This window comes from Maylandia zebra, linkage group LG2 (genome assembly GCF_041146795.1).
Source record: "Maylandia zebra isolate NMK-2024a linkage group LG2, Mzebra_GT3a, whole genome shotgun sequence".
NCBI classification, from domain to species: Eukaryota; Metazoa; Chordata; class Actinopteri; order Cichliformes; family Cichlidae; genus Maylandia; species Maylandia zebra.
Window position 1 is genome coordinate 17507942 of NC_135168.1, and position 17040 is coordinate 17524981.

The window sequence follows — 17040 nt, forward strand, 5'->3', positions numbered from 1 at the left end:
ATTTGGCTTTGAATAATATATTTTGTTTTTTAAATGTCACAATGCCAATTTAGAACAACAGTGAACGCACAAGTCCACCGGTCTATACAAGAGAGGTTTTAGCAGTCTGGTAGTAATTTAGTCAGTTTAATTAATATCAGTGTGTATGTGAATACAATACAACTTTATTTGTATAGCACATTTAAAACCAGCGGTACACCAAAGTGCTTTACAGTAATGCAATAATTTAGAGAAAGAAACATTAACAGGGTATAAATACACCAACAGGTGGAGAGCACCAATTAGCCGCAGCGCAGTGAAAATATGCAAAAGAAAATACAAACACAACTCGACTAAGAAATTATTCAGCAATAACATAGAATAAATCAGAATCAGAATCAGAATACTTTATTGATCCCTGGGGGAAATTATTTTTTGTTACAGTGCTCCATTTTAAACCAACATTAAGACAAGACAGACAATACGCTAACTAAGAATAGTACAATATATACATATATATATATATATATATACACACATACATACATACATACATACGTCACTTATAAATAAATATTTGGAAAAGAAACATGTGTAGTTGTAGCAGCAAACAGTGTGTTAAGTGGATGCGTTGTACAGGGAGATGGCCACAGGCAGGAATGATTTCCTGTGTCGTTCAGTGGTGCTTTTCGGTAATCTCAGTCTCTCACTGAACGAGCTCCTGTGACTGACCAACATGTCATGGAGTGGGTGGGAGGTGTTATCCAACATTGTCTTTATCTTGGACAGCATCCGCCTCTCCGACACCACCTTGAGGGAGTCCAGCTCCATCCCCACAACATTGCTGGCCTTACGGATCAGTTTATTAAGTCTGTTGGCATCTGCGACCCTCAGCCTGCTCCCCCAGCATGCAACAGCATAGAGGATCGCACTGGCCACCACAGACTCATAGAAAATCCTCAGCATTTTCTGGCAGATGTTGAAGGACCTCAGTCGCCTCAAAAAATAGAGACGACTCTGGCCCTTCCTGTAAAGTGCTGTGGTGTTTTTAGCCCAGTCCAGTTTATTGTCAATGTGTACTCCAAGGTATTTATAGTCCTCCACAATGTCAACACTGACCCCCTGGATTGAAACAGGGGTCAAGTGTTTCCTGGTCTTCCTGAAGTCCACGATCAGTTCCTTGGTCTTTGCCACGTTGAGCTGCAGATGATTCTGCTCACACCACGTGACAAAGGAGTCGACCACAGCCCGGTACTCTGTCTCATCATCCCTGCTGATGCATCCAACCACCGCAGAGTCATCAGAAAACTTCTGAAGATGGCATGTCTCTGTGCAGTGGCTGAAGTCTGTGGTGTAGAGGGTGAAGAGGAAGGGGGAGAGGACAGTCCCCTGTGGTGCCCCTGTGTTGCTAATCACCTTGTCAGACACACACTGTGGGAGACGTACATATTGTGGTCTTCCTGTCAGGTAATCAACAATCCAGGACACCAGAGAAGCATCCACCTGCATCGCTGCTAACTTATCACCCAGGAGGGTCGGCCTGATGGTGTTGAAAGCACTGGAAAAGTCAAAAAACATGACCCTCACAGTGCTCGCCGGCTGGTCCAGATGGGTGTAGACACGATTGAGCAGGTAGATGATGGCGTCCTCTGTTCCGAGACGAGGCTGATAAGCGAACTGAAGGGGATCCAGATGTGGTCTTACTATGGGTCGCAGCTGGTCCAGGATGAGCCTTTCCAGGGTCTTCATGATGTGGGAGGTCAGTGCCACGGGCCTGTAATCCTGGGGGCCACTGGGACGAGGCGTCTTTGGTACAGGGACGAGGCATGATGTCTTCCACATCACCGGGACCCTCTGCAGACTCAGACTCAGCATAAACAGTTTATGAAAGACTCCACACAGCTGGGGGGCACAGGCCTTGAGGACAAGGGGACTCACTCCGTCTGGTCCAGCAGACTTGCCTGAGTGAAGTCTCCTCATTTGCATCTCAACCTGGTATTGAGTGAAGGTGATGGGTGGGGGAGGGGTGTCAGGAATCTCACAGGAGGCAACATGTGAAGAGAGAGGCTGGCACAGTGATGTGGCTCTGGATTCCAGGCTGACTGCAGGTGAGGTTGTGGGGGTGGGAGCAGACACTGTGGTGTCGAATCTATTGAAAAACAGATTCAACTCGTCGGCTCTATTCTCACCTCCCTCAGCTCCCCTGCTGTTGGTTGGCCTGAATCCAGTGATGGTCTTCATGCCCCTCCACACCTCTCTCATGCTGTTCTGCTGGAGTTTCCACTCCAGCTTCCTCCTGTAATTGTCCTTAGCCTCTCTGATCTTGTCCTTTAGTAACACCTGGACCTTCCTCACCTCCTCTTTGTTGCCCCCTCTGAAAGCCCTCTTCTTGTTGTTGAGGAGGGCTTTGATGTCCTTAGTCACCCACGGCTTGTTATTTGGGTAACAATGAACAGTCTGAGCTGGAACAATGGAGTCGGTGCAGAAAGTTATGTAGTCTGTGATACACTCAGTAAGCCCATTGATGTATTAAATTGATAAAATTATTAAAACTACATAAAAAACATTTGCAGGATACAGACACTAACTAGGGAAGGCTAGATTGAATAAATGGGTTTTCAACTGCGATTTAAAAGATTGAACCGATTCAGATATGCGAATAGCAGTAGGAAGATTATTCCAGAGTTTGGGTGCAGCTATGGCAAAAGTGCAATCACCTCTGCTCTTCAGCCGTGACCTAGGTTGCACAAAGAGCAGTTGGCCTGTTGATCTCAGTGCTCTCCCAGGAGTGTACAAGCTGAGAGGTTCAACAAGATAGCTGGGAGCAATGTTATTTATAATTTTATAGGTAAGCAATAGAATTTTAAAATCAATACGGTATTTGATGGGAAGCCAATGCAGGTCAGCGACGATAGGGGTAATAGAGTCAAACCTGCCAATTCCAGTTAAGAGGTGTGCCTCTCATTTTGAACAAGCTGCAGTCTGCAGTGAAGGGTAGATTGGAGGCCAATATAGAGGGAGTTACAGTATCTGGTCAATTGAGGGCTTCATATACAATATTTCTAGCAGAGCTTGCCTTTGCCAATCTTGGGTACAGTAAATACCCTGCCAAAATTAAATTGTTGCCAACTTGTAACAAACAGGCTCCCTGAATTGAAGGGCTGGCTTTGGTCCAGCTCCTCTGCCTGCTGCTGTCGTTACACAGAGGCTGACCTGCTGCAGTCAGAGAAAACAGGGCTCCTACTGTACAAGCTAAACACATGCCATCTAGCGCAAACTTTTATCCCCTTCACTACAGTGACTGCTTGTATCTTCAGCATGGCTGGGCCCAGGGGAAATCTGAACTTTTTACCCTGCTAGTAGCAGCGCCAATGAGATACTAACAACAGGCAACTGTCAGAGTTTAGGATTGGTTTTCTTTTCTTTTTGTAGTAAACTGCTGTAATTAAGCAGATGTACACGAATTCATGATCAGCATATAGGTTTTGCCATGTTTGTGTAAAACATTGTTTGAATTTATAAAATGTGATAATTCATTTCAAGATTTGTTTACTTCAACAGCACTTAGTCATAGCACAGTAGCTCACTGTTTCATCTTCCCTGCTTAAGAGAAGAATGACTATGTATCTATTAATGTAGGTGCAAGATATGCTATTAGAATAATTTGCCAGACTGTTACAGCTTGTTACAGTAACATCTGCTGACAGTATATTTGTGTGGCCCTGGTTCTCATCTTGCCAATTAAACTTCATGCTCGGTGATGAGATCCAAATGGGTGAAAGGAAATCACCACAATATGCCACTATTAGCTGGACCACCTAGAGTTTCAATCTTCCAATAAATTCCGATTTCTCAACACAAACTGAGAAGTGAGGATCTATGTTTACACAGACAGCCAGCCAAATATTCCACAGTTGTATTTATTTCTCTAAGACTACGTGTGAATCAATAGATGTTTCAAATTCACCACCAGGACCCCTCTTGCTGTCTCAGGAGCTGACAAACACAGCTTTTCATTCAAATCCAAAAGAAAAGCAAATATAAAAAAAGAGAAAGAGAGACTCTGAAACTTATTCTAAAGCAAATATGAGTTAATAGGTTGAACTGAACACCAAATAATAATAATCAATCAAATAAACTTAATGTTTGCACTGAGGGATACAAACAGATGTTATCTAGCAAACATTATGTTCTTCTGTTATAAACTGAAGGTTTTGCCTCTCCCATACAGCTTCTTGGACCTGAAAGTATGGGAAAACAAGAACAACTGAAAAAAAAAAATCCCACTACAAAAGGAATATTGTTTAGGAGTCATTTAATAGTGAGTTTCTCTGAGCAAAGAGAAATTTCCGCAATTAGTTGTTAGCAGATGTAGCTGCAAGAATTTCTAACCAGGCATTTAACCCTTCAAGTGAGAAATCTAAATCAACTTATGTAGACTGTAACTACACGGAAAGATCTTTTATAGACTAAACAAACATTCACTGATATAGCAGAAAAACACTGACATGCTGTATCATGCAGGCTAGTTCAGACAAATGCCAGTCAGCTGAGGCACAATTGTGTCACTTTCCAGATTTTGGTGACAGCATGCATTGTTGTTGGGGGGTTACCAATATGTGTGTAACAGTGTGTGTGTGTGTGTGTGTGTGTGTGTGTGTGTGTGTGTGTGTGTGTGTGTGTGTGTGTGTGTGTGTGTGTGTGTGTGTGTGTGTACGCTGGTGTCTGAATGGGATGGGGACTGAGGGGGTTAGGAATGTTGGGGTGAGTGGGAACGGAGTCATGTGTACAACGCTGTGTGCGAGACAATGAAAACCATCCCACTCAGTATTAAAAGCCTCCATTCATGGTGAACCTGAGTCATCTTGATACCTCCAGTGAAACAAGACTAACAGTTTTACCTTTCGCTTTAAACAACAGAAAGATGTTTTATAAGAGACTGAAGCGGATGATTCTAGTTGATTCAAGAATTCCAGAACATTTATGCTGAATTAAAACTGAATACCATCAGCAACTACCTACAACAACTAAATATTAACTCTAGTTAAAATGTAAATGTCAACTCTGTCTAACATTTAGTGGTTTTAGCTGTAAGTTGTACAAAGGGGCAATGCAAGCATGTTGATGTTTAGTCATTAAAACATTTACCTACATGAAAAACGTTCTCAAGCATGTTGCTTTCAGTGGGTTTCATCTGGGTGCTGTGGTTTCCTCCCGTAGTCCAAATACACGCAAGCAACGTTAATTAAAAACTACTTTAAACTTTTTCAGATCCAGATAACTTTATTAATCCCATAAAGTAGATTTGTTTGCAGTGAACCTATAAAACCTATTCACAGAGTGAAACTCAAACTACGGTCCTTAAACACTAATCACAATCAGTGTTGTGTGCCAAGGCACCGATCAGCAAATATAGACTTATTATTATACAAAAATAAATAAATAAAATCAATGAATCAATAAATAGAAAAGCAAGAACATGTGTAAAATTAAACAATCATAGAAAGAAAATGTATCCAAATGTCGCCAGTCAAAGTTAGGTGACTTAATAACTGAGAGGATTTTAAGTATCTATTTGTTTTACACTGTGGTATAAGGTAGCAGCGACCTGCTCCCTTATTCATGAGACATTGCCACAGTGGGACTTTTATGCTGGGTGCCCTTCCTGACACAAGCCCCCCCTCCCAGAATAAAAATCTTTCGCTTGTCAGGCAAATGCGTAAACCACTGTACTCTGGAGCCACCATGCTAGTAAGGTTACTGCTAATTATGTCTATATTTGAAATTGTCTCTCTGTGTAAGCACTGTGATGATGAACTTGTAGTCTGCCCACAGGCAAAAGCAGCCACCATAACTAATTGGTTAGTGGCGTCCAACTGTGAAACCACAAGCTGAGTGTTACCTGTGGATGTCTTACTGCAATAAACGGCAACAAAAAAAGAATGCAGCTTCAAAGCGCTTGGCCATCATCCTCATACAGAGTCTATGAGTGCGTCTTATCGCTCACCGTGTCACCTGAATTAGGCTCCAGCAGGTTGGTTAAAAAAAAAAAAAAAAAAAGGGAAAAAAAAGGGGAAAAAAAAAAAGAGAAAAAAAACAAGGCCGGGAATCAAACCACCAGCTCTGCGATAAACACAATGCCCAACAAACACTGCTGTGACGAGAGCCAAGGCATGATCTTCAGCCAATCATGTACAGCAAGCCTAAAGCAAAAGGAAGGGAACTTGAGCATAGTCTTTTTATATAAAGCAGCCTGAAACTGTTGCTATGTGACTGTGACTGTCAGTCAGCCATGCAGCACAGGTCACACTTGCTCCCTTGATAGTCAGAAAGAGTCCAGCTCCCCAGCGCCTCAACTAAGAAAACTAGGAAACCAGCTCATGACCCAATTAGAAACATCCCTGGACAGTGCAGAAACATCATTCTGCCTGATCTATCAAATAGTTCCAATTACTGCATACAGAAAGAAATCCTGGTAACAATTCTTGTAAAGCCTTAATATTAATTAACATGTTTTATTGTAGTTTAATTATAGCCTTGAAAGCTGCCTATTGCACAACAAATCTGCATTTTGTACATCACTCAGTAGGTTCCAGAAGATGTTGAGAGAGGTAAGCACATGACCCAAAGAGAGATCTTTACAAGTATCTCTTGGAGAGCGTTGAACATTTGCAAATGTTTGCCAGTCTAAGGCCACGTCAAAAATCAACAGAGCAGTAAATAAATTCGAGTTAAACGGATGCATGCAAAGTGACCCACTTTGCCTTTGAATAAGGGCAATCAATAGAGCAATGGGAGATTGCATGAAAGAGGTATGGCCTGTAATTATAGATAACGATTAGAGGACACGCTTGTGACGCTTTGATCTGTGAGAGCTTTGATAATATCTCATAATATTCCCAATATATTGCAGATCCTTTCAGAGCAGTAGTGATGGCAGTACTGTCTGTACAGGCCATACTTCACATGTAACTTTGTTCTCCCTTTATCTTCTACACAAAGCAAGTGCTGAATATTTTAAATTAACCTGAATAATTTGACAGACTATACTTTTGCACGGCTGCACAGATCCCTGTCATTTTTGAACTTCATCTCACATTTAATGAGAAGAAAAGCAAAACCTTCAAGTAAACTTTAAATGTTTTCATTTTATGGGGTATTACAAAGAAAATTATTAACTCTAGCTGTGGGTTTCATGAGGAAGTACAGCAAATTACAAGACAACTGCATAACAGTATCTACTTCAAGAGTGCCTTCGAGTGGTTTTCCTTTTCCTTTAAAAATATTAATAAAAATGTTTTACAGTTCCTGTACTTGATGTTGATGCTAAATGTCAGCCATGCACAAGTACTGAACAACGATCAAAATGTTCTTTTGTAGTTTCATTTTGAATTTGGCCTTTCTTAGAGAAAAAAGAAAGTTTAAAAAAAAAAAAAAAAAGGGCTGTGACTCATCAGTCCAAACAACAAAATTGGCAAGGCTGATGTGGAATATTAAAGCACGCCCGCCCAGGCTGTGGAGCTGGTTATCAAAGATAACTGAACATTTTTTGGAACGAGCAGCTGTCTATCCTTACATTCAGCTATCTGTCTCCTGGAAACTAGAGAAAAGAACAAAAAGGAAAGTTTCTCTGCCTGCTTGGCTTTTATGTTACTCCTGAAAACTCACAATCCTTCTACAATGAACATTAAGTGTTTTTAGAGAGTTCAGACTTAACACTTCATCAGGGTGCTGAGTGTCTGACTTTGTACTTGCCACAAGCCAACTTTCTTGGTAGGTCACGCAACAGCAGATGCTACAAAATAGAATAGAAATGTGAGTGAAAATGGGGACTTATGCAAGAAGACACTGGAAATGATCGTATTATAGGGATGGTGAAAGCTATGATTACTGGCTTTCTAATGTCAGTCTCTATTAGGGCACTCTAGATACTTTAAGTATACTCTAAAGTGCTTGATGTTCACAGTAAGATGCTGTTATTATGTCAGTTATGTTTCTTGTCAGAGTGAGTGTGGTAAGTAACAACAGTTACCAACAGCTTCCCTGCAGAGGGTGGCTGTTCAGCCCTGGCACACAGCCGGCTGTCACTTCTTCACAGTGGTCCTTATTGTCTGTGAATGTGTATGTGTGTGTCACACTGCAGTTTAAGTGCCAGGCTGCCTTGATCTCTCCTCCTTTCTCTTTCAGTGCATGAACACACAGCGCTGACAGCTGAACAAGATGAGTATGTTCACCTTGTCATAGGCAGACATGCCCCATCAGGCAAAATAAACATACACAGAAAGCCAAAGACATCCCAAGGTAGCAGCAGATATTCTCATTGCTGGATTCTAGATGGCTGTTTAATAATTCTAACCAATTTTAATTAATATGCACTTCATTATAGGTTGCAGTGGACTAATGTCTCTGCTAGAGTATACAGTATCTAGTGAGGAGATGAGCACACCCTGGATAGATGGACAGTGCATTACATAATTCTGGCATTAAGTTGGACACGTGAGCAGGTCATAAGACAGTCTCATCAAATGTGAATGTAACAAAGGTTAAAGAGGCCTTGAAACACTTTGGCATATTAAAATATTCTAAGAACTAAAACAACCTTAGTTTTTTCCCCCCATTAAGAGCCAAGAAGCTGATTCCTAAACCTAACTTGTCATTTCTCAGATGACCCACTAGCTATTAACGCTTGGAAAAAAAAAGAAAAAAAAAAAAAAAAAAAAAAGACTAAACTAACTCCCAAAGGGTACACCAAGTAAAATATCAAAAAATAACAAACACTACATGGATACATGGAACAACAGCACCTTGAGGCGACTGTTGTTGTGATTTGGCGCTGTATAAATAAAATTGAATTGAACTGAATTGAATTGAACTGAACAGAGCAGAGCCAGCTCAACAAGGCGATGCGAAGCTGTAAATCTGCACCTAAAATACCCTCTTTCAAGGACACTCCTGTTAAAATTTTGAACAGGGGGACAGGAACAGCTGGCTTGACAGAGGAGCGATACATGTCTGTGTCCACCATGAAAAACCATCATTAAACAGAATTACACTCTTACCATTAGCACACACAGATTTACCTGTGAAACATCTTCACAAACCAGAAAGTCATTCAGTCGTTATAACTTTGATGCCTGAGAACCTATAAAGACACTGAGTAAATATAAGCTGCTATTGGTCAAACTGGATAATGCTGCTTTCACCAAGTGCAACGACTGACATTATTTGAATATATTTGGCTGTGCAAATGAAGTACCTGCAGATTTTAATAGATAAGCTGAACCTCTCTGCATCACATCAGCACGTTTCTTGTGTAAGTCTGCTCTGGTAGATACAGCCTTAAATATCCACTATGGAAATTTATGGAAGTCCATGTGAGAATGGAAAATTATCCATAATGTTAAAATAATGATAAAAAAAAAAAGTAGTATCTACTTGTGGGGGGAAAAAACGAAAGAACAAAAACAGAACACACAAAATTGAATTGACAGAAATAATACATGCAAGAGAAAATGATTGTTATACCAACAAAAAAGAAAAACTCGTTGAGTTGTGGCTGCAGAAGCATGTTTTTATGATGTGTCCTCCAGCTGTTATCATGACTAAGCCAAGGGGGGGGGTGGCATGGAGTCCAACAGCAGAGGAATAACAGTTATCTTGGCCCCGATTCAGTAGATATCAAACAGCCTACATATTCTTGATGTCCTACCCAAGTTTATTTGATTAATATGGCAGTGTCTGGTTTTCAGCTAACCTGAAACCTCAGCATGCGTAGCCACTTTTACAACAATATGAGAACAAATATACAGGGATTCAGACACACTGAAATGGAAAGGGGGTTAATCTGTCATCTAGTTGAGTAAACCATCATGTGATCACCTCCCACTCTAAACGTGCATGTGTTTATAAAGACCAATCTGTACCCAGACTGACAGGCATTTGCTGAGAACATTATAATTTCATTACCATCTGGATTTTTGTTTAAAAGGTATACATGTTTTTGCTAACAGTCCATACTTACGGATATATACTGCACAAATCCACATGAAAGCTAGTGATTATATCTAAAAACACTATAGTCAAAAGATACACCTTTCCATTCATAAGTGTGAATGGAAAAGCCATCAGTCAACCGCTTTCAAATGTGTAATTCCTGCTTCTTCCTCTTTCACTAATGTCACCATGTCAACACACCAGTTCTCAGAAGGCTTTGGCTGTGGTTAAGAAGATCATAACCACAGGATTAGAGATCGATTAGCATCTTACCGACAGGGATTTCTCATTTGTGTCAGTGACCGAAGCGACTGCATTAAACTGTCAACACTACAGAATCCAATCTTGTATGGGAGTAGTAACAGCCATAGCTCAGTGCTGCATGTTAATTATGTTGTGACTAGCTTAATCAGTGGCATTTCTAATGCTTCTCTGTAAGCAGTGTAGGCAGTGTCTCTTTGACCGTTTAAAACACTGTATACTACAAGCAGTATTCACCCATTTGTACAGCATTTTTTTCTGCCCAACAACACTTCAACAAATGCACTGGAAGACCTGGAGATTGAACCATAAGCGGTAATGCCCCTAAATGATTATTAAAACCTCCTTAACAAGAATTCTGAAAATGTTCATGCAACTACTTCATGTAACAAAGACTTGGTTGAGTTTTCTTCTATATCTCTGCCCTGATAGTTTCATGAAAATTGTTCAAAACAGCACATTTTTTTTAATGTAAAAACTTCTGTGTGATGACAGTGACTAGCCTCTTGAAAAGGCTGTATGTATGCATGCCTTGTGCATGCTTCACTTAGACCTTTTACTCCATGTCAAAAGGATATAAGCTTTGACTCTTTCCACTTGGGAATCTGTCTGTAATAATACTTGCACTTGAAAACAGCTGGCCTATAATGGCCTTTAATTTCCTTACATTTAATTGAAAGGCCATAAAGGATAATAAAATTAAAGCAACGGTTTAACTTCTGTCTTATCTATGATTACTGATTATGATTTTCTTAGTACATTTTATCAAATTGGAAAAAACAAACTTTATTATCCTCCTGAAATAACACCTCATCATTTAAGCTTTACAGTTAGCAGGTCATGTGGTAGACTGTCATATCCTTAAGGTAAGTGATGAAAGGTACTTCCTCAATATAGCCTGAATCCTTCTCTAACAGAATACTTCCTTCCAAAATTACATTCCTGCATAGCTTGTAGTCATAGTAATGCATGGCAGGTACTGCAAAAAAAGTGACAAGAAAACTAAACATATCTCAGTCTGTTTTGCAGGAAAGAATGACAATGACCACAAACTGGGAATGACATCATGGAATGATACAGGAGAGTACAGACCTTTGTCAGGCAGCCTTTCAAAACAGCCTGGGGCCACAGAAAGAAGATACTTGGATCAAAATGCCTAAAAATGCCAACAGCCTCTGGGAGGCCAGATTCAAAGGATTTCCATCTTATAGTTCAGACAGAAGAAGAGAGAGCGGGACTTAATAAGAGCTTTTTGTCACTATGAAAGACAATGATGGCTTCTCCATGTGTACCTATCAATAGCGTTTGTGTAGCAAAAAAACAAAACACTCTGAAGTGGCTAATCCAGACTGCAAAGACAACTACCAAGAAATCCAAATAATGATGAATAACAACTGGAACTTCGATATGCATCAGTCTTAAATAGCTCTCAACTGCCTCTCTTCTATCAGCCTGTGCTGGCACTGCAACTAAGCTTCTGCCTTGGTTCCTTTTGAGATCAGGCCCACATTTAATAATCAGTCCTAAAACCTGTTGATTATGTAGTGTTACAAGCACATGTTGATGTTCAGTGGCAAAATAATCATGGCTGGCTGTATCTGCAAAAAAGGGTTAAATTCCAACTTCGGGCTGAGCAATTTTGTGGTGTCACCTTTGGCACCAGTACCAGCTTTCTTTGGTGGCAATATATTGAACTACTTCCAGACAGGACACTTGCAGCAGCACTGCATCAATGGAAAAGGTGTAAGAGATGCAGCAACACTGTTCCCAAATTTAAGATGTTCCATTGATTACTTTATCAACATATTGTTTAACTCAACAGAAGCCATTTCTTTGGGTCTACAAAAAAGTTATGCTGCCCTGGTAAACATTCTTATATCATGCTATCACACCATAGGCTCTTTCATTTTATTGGATGGGATAAATATTAATTTGGTTCACTTTAAAAACACCTTTTGGCTGTTTTGTTCCACAGAGTACTCAGAATTTCATTCAAATCTTTCACAGTCTTACAAGCTAAATGTGTTTTTATTCAACACTACCATCATAGTCTAAAAAAATAATCTTCTGAAAATTTGAATGATCCTCATAGCAAGTTAGGCATCTTAAGAAGTGTGTAGAGACTGTTCTCAGAGGGCACGATCATCAGTATTTAAAACTCTTTAACAATTATAACGTTCTTTTTCCCCGCCACTGTCTTGTTTCATGTTTTCCTTGCTGTTTAACTCAACTTTTCCGTAGCAAACACCAAGAGCTGTCATCAAGTCTGGTCCCGTTTGGCATTTTAACTTGATATACGGCATCCCATTCCAGTAGGATTAGTTTGGCTCTCGTTGTCAATCAGTCACTATGTAAACATGTTTGCAGTCTAGTCTGTATTGGATGCCTTCCATTGAACCTTTGCACAGGACTTATCATGCCTTTGCAAAATCTTTTGTTATCATTTCAAAGAACACCACCATAGATACTTGTTCTAGCTGAATGATATTTTGCAATTTTGTGCAGGTTTGTTGAATAGCATAACAATGAATGCATTAAAAAAACAAAAACAAAAAAAACCCCACTTTCATCCAAGTTCCAAGGTAAAATACCACTGCAGATACATACTGCAGATAGTTGGTTAGGATTAAATCTCCACTGATGTAATATCTATACTGTAAAGATGTTCTGAGGACATTGATTAGACTGCTGATTTGTCTGACCCAGTAGCATTTTACCAATTCCATTTCACAATGGAATTTTATTATTCTCAACTGCTTAAACATGTTATGACTTAGGCAGTAGACAAGAGAGAAGAGACTCTAAACAAGTTGAGACAAGTGCTTGGAAAAATACCCAACAAGCACTTCATTAGTAACACCACATGCATACATCTAATCAGCCAATGACATGGCAGTTACTTAGTGAATTTAGGCAAGTAGACATGGTCAAGCCAACCTGCTGAAAAATATCCAGTGAGTAGCAGTTCTCTGGGTGAAAAATCCTAGCTGTTTGAGCTAATAGGAAGGCAACATTAATCAAATAACCACTTGTCACAACTAAGGCATGCAGAAGATCATCTGTGAAGCAACAACATGTCAAATCTACTGCTGTAGCAGATGGGTGAAAGCACCAGGGGCCATTCCTGTCAACTGTGGATACAAAACTGAGGCCACAATTCATGAGGACTCATGAAAACAGGATAATAAATGATTGGAAAAATGTTGCCCGTCTGTTGAATCTCAATTTCTGCTGTGACATTTGGATGGCAGGTTCAGAATTCGGTGTAAACAATATGGAACCATAGAACCATCCAGCCTTGAATCAATATATGGGAGATATTTTCTTGGCAGACTTTGCGCCCACTGTTATCCGATGAGCACTTATTAAAAACTACAACCTACCTGAGAATGTACATATGTTCTGATGGGTGTATCCAGAGTCCAGGATTATGTGGTGTGATGATTGGAAACCAGTTTTAAATCATCCAAAATGCATGATTTTACCATGTCAATATGATCACAAACTCTCAGGAATGTTTCCAGCACTGTGTTGAATCTATGCCATGAAGAATTAAAGCAGTTCTGAAATCAAATGAGATGCCAACCCAGTAAATGTCAATGTAAAGTCCATGTTGGCCTTCCAAGTTTTGCAAATATGTGGACCCAGCTGTCTTTCCAGTTTATGCAGGTTTTGTGCTAAACAGTACAAGACAAGCTCTCAGGTGATGAGGGGTAATTGCCAGTTTACATAGATTACTACGAATTTTTTACTGTGTCTAACACCTCAAGAAAAACCACCCACCACCACAAAAAAGAATCAGTGAGATAATCTAAAGCACTTGGATTATTACACTCCATCTGCCAAAGTAAGCTTTCTTTTCTTGGCAACTTTTTATTTATTTTTTCCTCAAATTGTTCCAGTGGACACTCTTCATGTTCATTTATCAGCTGAATGTTTGTCTTCAAACATAAGGAGAGTGATGGAATTACGCAACTCTGGTATTCACTCATAGTTACACTTTGTTTTGAATTTGCCAGCAGCAAAGTACTCCTCAAACACTGTTAACAAGGAAGCAAATTAATCAAACTAAAAAGAGGCCTCCGAGAAAAAGACCCAGTCAGATAATATCATCGGGGCTCCATTCACACAAACAGCCTGTGGCTACATGACAGAAATCAGTCAACTTAACCAACTGAAAGCTTTCGCCCTCATCAAAGGGCTCGTCAGTCTTCTGAAGTTCAGAGAAGCTTAAACACCATTATTGGCAACGGCGTTACTGACAGATGGTGAGAGGCTGCCACTTTCAAGGAAACAATAAGTGCAGGTGTGAATGCTTCTTTAAGATGTTGGATTTTTACTCTTGGATGCCATCTGATAGGACTTCGTTGAAGACGCGTTAAAATTGAACAATACAGATTTGCTGCTTTGAAAAAAAAAAGAAAAAAAAAATCTAAATTATGCCTCCCTCCCAGTTAAACATTGCCTTTGAGCATAACTGTGATTGAAAAATATACTTCAAAATATACGTCTGCTCGTGTTTTTTCAGGCATGTCGCCACTGCTGTTCGAGATTGTTGAGCGTGAACTCAAGAAAACATGTGACAACATGATTCATTAATCTTCCCTTAAAACATTTTCTAACACAAATGTGTTCATTAAATATTTACATGTATCACAATTGATTTATTTTCTTTTACTACAAAAGACTGTTTTGTTTTCTATCTAGCAAAATAATTGCCAGTGCAAGCCCTCCCATGTCACAACATGCAGGAAACATTAATTTAAGTATACAATAAATGCACAACATGGTTATGGTGCTTGCATCAGCAATCAACAGAGTAAAACCCAACACTGAGCTATAAATCAGTTTACTGTTAATGCATTTTTGGTGGGACCAGCAGAACAGGCTGACACAGAGGCATAAATCTGGAATTCAACAGCAGTTTCAAGGACCTCTGTATGCTTATTGAGTGCAAAGATTTTAAAATAATCTCACTGGCTAAAACAAACCACACTTGAATACAGCTGCTCTACAACATAAGAAAATAAATAAAAGTATATCACTCTATATATTTGGACCTAAAATAGTACAAGGAGGATATTAAGAGCTCTGCAAGACAAGTCTATCATCTGGTCTAACAATGAATGGCATTGTTAAACAGGGTTTACTGGTGGAATTTCATGCCTTCTTAATGGGACTATCGGTTATGTTGTGCAGAAGTCAGGTTGGGACACAGCTGACGTCCCTATTTGACACCTGTTAGAATTAATATTATTGCAAGAACCAATCAGCTAAGTAAAGAGAAATGACAGTCCATCATTACTTTAAGAACTGAAGGTCAGTCAGTCTGGAAAACTCCAAAAACTTTGAATGTGTCTCCAAGTGCAGTCGTAAAAACCATCAAGTGCTATGACGAAACTGGCTAACATGAGGACAGCCCCAGAAAAGGAAGACCAAGACAAATTCATCAGAGTCACCAGCCTCAGAAACCGCAAGTTAACCTCAGATCAGAGCCCAGATAAATGCCACACAGAGTTCCAGTAGCAGACACATGTCTACATCAACTGTTCAGAGGAGACTGTGGGAATCAGGCCTTTATGGTTGGTCCCATCATTTATTTCTTAAACAGGACAGTGACCCCAAAAACACCTCCAGGCTGTGTAAGGGGTATTTGACCAACAAGGAAAGTGATGAAGTACTACGCCAGATGACCTAGCCATGGGATGAGATGGAGTCGCAGAACAAGTACTTGTGATCTCTGGTAACTCCTTCAAGACTGTTAGAAAACCATTTCAGGTGACTACCTCTTGAAGCTCATCGAGAGGATGCTAAGCGTGTACAAAGCAGTAATCAAAGCGAATGGTGGCTATTTTGAAGAATCTAAAATATAAAACATGTTGAGTTATTTCACACTTTTTGTTTACTACATAATTCCATATGTGTTCATTCATAGTTCTGATGCCTTCAGTGAGAATCTACAATGTAAATAGTCATGAAAATAAAGAAAAACCATTAAATGAAATGATGTGTCCAACCTTTTGACTGGTAGTGTATATATACAAAAATTATAAAAAACAAAAAGCAAAAGCTTAGTTTCTAAACAGTGGTGAGTGGTTGCAAAGGTGCACAAAACAAAAACCACAGGTCTTAACAGTCCCTTTGCTTTTTTAAAAATTTCTATCTGACAATTCATGTCAAACAGAAAACCTTTTTTACAACCTCTAGCCTCAGGCTCGGATATTATATAGGACACAGCAGTTGAATATGAGCAGTTATTAGAATCTGGACTGAGGTTTTGTGTTGCTGTTTTCACTCTGGATCTAGTGAGTGGTCTCTTGTTCCTTGAGGTTACTTAAGGACTGTCACAGGTGCATGTGGATAATCAGTCCCCATGGGGAAAGGGTGAAAGAGGAAAAAATGCAGGAGTGGTGTCACTTCACTCTCACCTTTTCAGCTTTTGCCCCTAATCCACCTTGGAAATTCTAGGTCAATAGTGGCTTTTTAAAGATGTGATTTGAGCCTCTGAGGACTTTGGAACTACTAAATAGGCCTGTAATGGTGCCTGACACGCTTAAAGAGGATCTGTCACTTTTAATGAAGTCAATGACATACGCAGGTTAGTCAGTGTATTAAAATACCAACGGGCACAGAAGTAGTAAAAAAGGAAGTTTCACTTCATATTACTTCCTATTAACTATGAGAAACATTACCACTAACTTTTGTGCTGTTTTGTGTGTTTCAGGTAGTTTTTCGTTGTTTAATTCAAATGTTAATCTGAAATTTAAATCTGGTATTATTGGCCTTAAGGACCAACACAAAGGTGCT

General features: G+C 39.7%; 1 protein-coding gene across 9 annotated transcripts in view; it reads right to left on the minus strand.

Annotated features, from left to right (window-relative positions):
- LOC101478690 (LIM and calponin homology domains-containing protein 1) overlaps positions 1-17040 on the minus strand; it is an 85001-nt gene that overhangs the window by 66662 nt on the left and 1299 nt on the right. The gene's annotated exons all lie outside the window — the stretch shown is intronic.